The sequence below is a fragment of the Lipotes vexillifer genome, unplaced genomic scaffold, assembly GCF_000442215.2.
Source record: "Lipotes vexillifer unplaced genomic scaffold, Lipotes_vexillifer_v1.1 scaffold618, whole genome shotgun sequence".
In the NCBI taxonomy this organism is placed as follows: domain Eukaryota; kingdom Metazoa; phylum Chordata; class Mammalia; order Artiodactyla; family Lipotidae; genus Lipotes; species Lipotes vexillifer.
Window position 1 is genome coordinate 41,244 of NW_006799025.1, and position 6,262 is coordinate 47,505.

A 6,262-nucleotide genomic window follows, 5' to 3' on the forward strand; every position below is an offset into this window, starting at 1 on the left:
ACTAGACTTCATCTTCTGCTGATGCTAGGCAGCCCCTCTACTTCAAGAATAAGAGTGAATAATAGGAAAACAACAAATATGCTTCATTTGTCAGTATTCACTAGTCTTTATTAATCCTCTGGGCCACACTCTTTGTCTCCATTGTTAACTGTGCTATTTTCTTAAATGTGTGAAAACAATCTTTAATCAAAATTATGCCAAATCATCTCTGGGAACAAACCTTCACATTTGGAAGAGGATAACAAGCTGGACATTGGGTGCTATTTAAGTGTGAATAGTGGTTAAAGAAAAACAAACAAATTTGTTCAAGAGCAGCAGTGAAAACTCTAGGGAAATTGCTCACTGCTCTTGGTGTGTTATCAATGTTTAAAACCAATGGTGCCTTGAGTCCATGGACCATATCGACTAAGGAGCATTAAAATTCCAAACAGTCAGCCCAGGGCATGCTTGGAAGGACTCAGGACCTTTCTTCAACAGGGTAAGATATGGAGAGTATAAATATTTTTAATGGACTAAACTTGAGGTCCCTGGTCTTAGTAATATCAGCCAACAAATAAATACCTTAATAGGTATATGTCAGAATTGTTATTCCCTATGCATTTTTTTTTTTTTTTTTTTTTTTGCTGTACGCGGGCCTCTCACTGCTGTGGCCTCTCCCATTGTGGAGCACAGGCTCCAGACGTGCAGGCTCAGCGGCCATGGCTCACAGGCCCAGCCGCTCCGCGGCATGTGGGATCTTCCCGGACCGGGGCACGAACCCGTGTCCCCTGCATCGGCAGGCGGACTCTCAACCACTGCGCCACCAGGGAAGCCCTCCCTATGCATTTTTATTCAGTTTTATCACAAGAAAGAATTGATAAAGAACTAATAAGTTAGCTAGTGACTCTCTATTGAAATGCCTAAATAAGATTTATTCAACTCATCGGTTAATGTTCAGGTTTTTTTCTAAACAAAATCTGCATTTCCCAAATTATAAATGAACAATGCCTAAATTTTCTAAAGAAATCAAAACCATACTTTCATTATCAAATTGCCTACTAACTCAGGGATACAAAGTCTTTGTATTTGAGAGAAGAAGTGTAGAACTTTCAGGATGCTTTGAATTTACTCAATGAATTCTTTACAAGTAGAATATGTATTTGAAAAAATCAGAATCATTTTAATTTGAAACGATATTTAGTTAATAATATAGTTAATTTTATCTTTCATATTAATCTTGGCATAAGGTTTATTCAGCCAATTTGAAATTATATCTGCAAGTTTCATTTCTCAGAGATTTGCTTTAAAAGAAAATCAAGATTTTCAGAGATCAGTGGTACATTGTTTTTCTGATGTCATTTTTAATGAAGTAATCCCCCTCTCCTGCAACTGGTCTGGCATGTAAGGAGTTTGGAGGTTGCTACTCTGTCCTAACAAGAGCAAGTAAAAAGCTGAAGAAACTAAAAAGGCTACAACCTTTAGATTCATAACAAAAATGAAGTCACAGGGGAAACTGCTGTCCCCAAAACTGGACGAATTGACAGGTGAACACAGAGAATTGTATCAATAACTTCCTAGATCAGAACCCACAAGCTGAAATCTCCATGGGAATCAGTCCTAGGGTAGGAAAATCTGAACAGTAATTGACAAATTGCTGGAGGTTCATTGTGGACAACTCTGAGAGAACTTCCCCAAATTAATGTCAGAGACCAAACCACAGGTCCAAGAAGCTCAGCGAACACCAAAGAGGATACATGCCAAAAAAGCCACACCTAGGCATATCATTTACAAACCATAGAAACTCAAAAAAATTTTTTTTAATTCTTAAAGAAGCCAGAGGAAATAAACATCTTACCTAGAGAGGACAGAAGGTAAGAATTATACCTGACTTTCCTCAAAAACCACGCAAACAAGAAGAAAGAAGTGACATATTTAAAGTTTGAGAGAAAACAACTCACCAACCTAGAATTCTGTACCCTGAGAAATTATCCTTTAAAAGTGAAGGAGAAATAATGACTTTCCCAGACAAACAAAACTGAGGAAATTTGTTGCCAGTATTCTGTCTTGAAAGAAATGTTAAAAGGAGTTCTTTAGAAGAAGGAAAATGATATAGGTCAGAAATTCAGATCTACATAATGAAAGGAAGAGAATCAGAGAAGAAGTAAGTGAAGGCAAATCAAACTTTTATTTTTCTTATTTTTAATCTCCCTAACAGATAATAGTTTGTTCAAAATAATAATAGCAACAATGTGTTTAATTATGTACATATATTATGTACATATGTATGCTTATCTATGCTTACATATGCTTATGTACACATATTTAAGTGAAATGAATGACAGCAATAATACAAGGGACAAGAGAGAGGAGTTAGGATTATTTTGTTATTATAAGGTATTCACACTACCCATGAATTGGTATAGTGTTATTTGAAAGTGGACTTGGAGTACTTATAAATGTGTATTCCAAACTCTAGGGAAACCACTAAAAAAACTGAAAGTGAAAAAACAGTACAACAGACATGCTAAGAGTGGATAGAAAATAGAATCACATAAAATGCTCAATTAAAACCACAAAAGGCAGAAAAAGAGAAGAAGACAAAAATAAGAACAAGAACAAGGGCAACAAATAGAAAACAGTAACAAATATGATAGATATTAATCCAAATATATCAATAATCACTTTGAGTATCAATGGTCTAAATTCACCAATTAAAAGACAGAGTGAATCAAAAAATGAGACCCAACTCTATGTTGTCTACAAGAAACCCACATTAAATGTAAAAAGACACATATAAAAGTAGATGAATGGAGAAGATACACCATGCTAACACTAACCAAAAAAGGAAGGAGTAGCTATATTAATTTCAGGTTTAGTAGATTTCAGATCAAGAAAATTGTCAGAAATAAAGAGGGGCATTACATAGCGACAATGACGATGTGTTGATGTAGGTTTACCGGTTGTAACAAATGTCCCACTCGGCTGGAGGAGGTTGATAATGAGGGAGGCTATGCATGTATGGGGGCAGTGGGTATTCAGAAAATCTCTGTACCTTTCACTCAATTTGGATGTGAATCTAAAACTGTGCTAAAAAATAAAGTCTGTTTAAAAAGCCCCATATTTTCTAATTATAAATGACATTAATATGGAAGTGTTCTAGAACATGTTTTAAGTGGGCATATATATTTCATACTACTTTCAAATTAACTTATGAAGTAAGTTCAAACTCCTTTATAAAAGGAAAAATATTCCAGTGGACACCTGATTTTTTTAGCTTTCTGAGCCTAAGTGCATATAAAAATATAAAAATGTTTTATAAGCTTCTCAACTAAAAAAATATTAACATTCACATGAATTACCCTACAATGAAAGTGATCATATCTTTTGAGTTACTTTGGTAACTTAGTTGCTTCATATTATATTGAATTTTAACCTATAAAACAAAAGCAAAGCAGAAATTGAAGTAGGCAAAATACAGAGATCAGAGAAAAATATCCAGGTCTTAGTGATCTAATCTGCCAGAGAAGAATTCAGAGTATTTTCCTTTATTGTTGCTCATTTTCTTTATAGGATATAGTGACACATAATGGCCCTAAACACAAAAGTTTTCTACTTAAAATGAAAAAAGAGGCAGTTGCTTATCAGTTTTGGTCTTATTTTTTGAACACCTATCTTACTTTTTAAAAAGTAAGTCTTTATGAGCTTACAAAGAAGCAGAGTTTTATAATCAAAAGATTTGTTCAGTCATACAATCATACAAAAGCGCCTTGAAATTAATTAACGGTATAATCTCAATTACATTAATTCAGAAATTAATTAAATCTATCTATATTATCTATTCTATAGTATATTTTAATACAGAATGTATAATATTTTATTATCATTATTTGTGCATGTGTCTTTACTCTTTTCCTAAACTATAAACTCCTTCAGTTGGTATGATCTTTCTTATTTATCTATTTATTTGTTTGTTTGTTTATATTTTTTTAGGCATAGTACTTTAAAAAATTATTATTTATTTACTTTATTGAGGTATAGTTGATTTCCAATATTATATTAGTTACATTAGGTGTACAACATAGTGATTCAAAAATTTTATACAATATACTCTCCAGAGTCCGGTTTTTAATGTTTACTGAATAAATGTGTGAATAAAACTCTAAGAATTTACACATTTTACTTATTCAAATTATAAGCAAGACTGAATTGTGTAGGTGAATGTATAACCTTTGCCCCGTTTATTTAATAAAATTTTTTTCTTAATGTCTAACATTCTTTTAACATTTATTAAGCACCTACTATATGTCAGACACTATTCTGGATACTGGAGATATATCAGAAAATAAAACAGCCAAAACCACCAGCCCACATGGAGCCTCCACTCTTGTGGACAGAGAAAAGCAAAACATAAATAAGTAAATTGAATAGTGTGTTAGGAATTAGCAGGGAAATGGCAGAGGGGGTACCAGGCATTGGGGTTTGCAGTTTCAAATAGTTGAGCCAGGGAAGGGCTTCCTGAGAAGGACACATTTGAACAAACACTTCCAGAGAGTGAGAGTGAGCCACATGAATATCTGGGAGGAGAGCATTCCAGTCTGAGGGACAAGAAGTGCAAAGGTCCTGAGGCAGGAGTGTGCCTGGAGTCTTCGCAAAACAGCAAGAGGGCAGTTGTAGCTGGAGTGAGTCAGCAAGTATGAGAGTAGCAGATGAAGTCAGAGAGATCATGAAAAGTTGGATCATGTAAGGTCTTGAAGGTCATTGTAAGAATTTTGACTTTTACTCTGAATGTGATGGGAGGTATTGGAGGATCTGAGCCAAGAAATGGCATAATCTGACCTACATCTTAGATAGGATCACTGTGCTGTAATGCTGAGAACAGACTGCAGAGGCGCAAAGTGGAAGCAGGGAGACCAGTTAGGCAAGAGATGACAGTGCCTAGGACTAGGGCAGTAGCAGAGATGGTAATGAGAAGTGGTCGGTACGTGGATATACTTTGAATTAAAGCCAATATTTGTTTTTTTGATGGAAGGGAATCAAGGATAATAGCAAGGTTTTGAACTGAGCAAACAGAACGATTGAGTTGCTATTGAGAGGGAAGTCTGATGAGGGAGCAGGTTTGTGAAGATTAGAAACTTATTTTGGAAAAGTTAAGTTGGAGAAGCCAGCTAAACATCTAAGAGGTGACATCAGGTAGGGAGTTGGGTCTACGAGTCATGAGGTTAGCAGGGTGGTCTTGATTAGACACGTGAATTTGAGAGTCATCAGTGTGCAGACGGTGTTTATAGTCCTGGGATGGAGGAGGGCACCCAGAGAATGAGTGTAGTTGGAAAAGATGAGGGGTTCAATAACTGTGATTAAAATATTTGAAAAATGGGAAACAAAGGAAAAGAAAAGGAGGCTGAGTGGCTACGAGATAGGAGGAAAACCAGGAGAGTGTGATGCCCTGGAGTGAAATTAAGAAAGTATTTCAAGACAGATGGAACATACAGTCTTGTTGTGTTAAATGTTGCTGACAAGTCAAGTGAGATGCAACTTGCCAGTGACCATTGATTGGATTTATAGATGGGAGTGACATCCACAGAAGCGGGGCTAAAGGGGTGGGGCGGAGGGGAAAGAGCTCAATTGATTGTGTATAAAAGAGAGAGTGGGAAGAGACTGTAAACTTTTGAGCAGTTTTACTCTCAAAGAAATGAGAGAATAGAGTGATAGTTGGAGAGCCCTGTAATCAAAAGTATGTGTGTGTGTCTGTTTTAAGAAAGTGAGAAAGAAGCATATTTGTGTGCCGGAATGATACAAAAGAATGCTTGTCAGGAGAAAGACTTGCTGGAGCAAAGTTATTGAGAGACACCTAGGATTAGTGTCCAAGGTACAGGTGGAGGGATCGAGTACATTCCACCTGCCACGCTGGGAGCTTTCCCCGGAACCCTGTCTAGGAAATGGTGCTCTAACAGTTTTACAAAAGAGAAAACTGAGACTCAGAAAATTTAAGTAATTTGTAAATGTAATACAGCTAGTAGAAGGCAGAGCTGAATTTCAAGTTGTATTCTGCTGTAAATCTAGCGCTCTTTCCACTTTCTCACAGCTGGAGAGCCATTAAAATGGCAACTTCAATGTGGTATTTAATGTTGTGCACATGACTGGAGAAGAAGTCAAGAAAATGTGCTGAGGTACATACCGCTTACTAATTATCTAGGGCTCAATATGTACAGTATTCCGTGTTCTCTATATTTTTCTTATTTGTGCTCTTTACGCTTTAGCCTCCCAAACACATTCGCCCCTACAC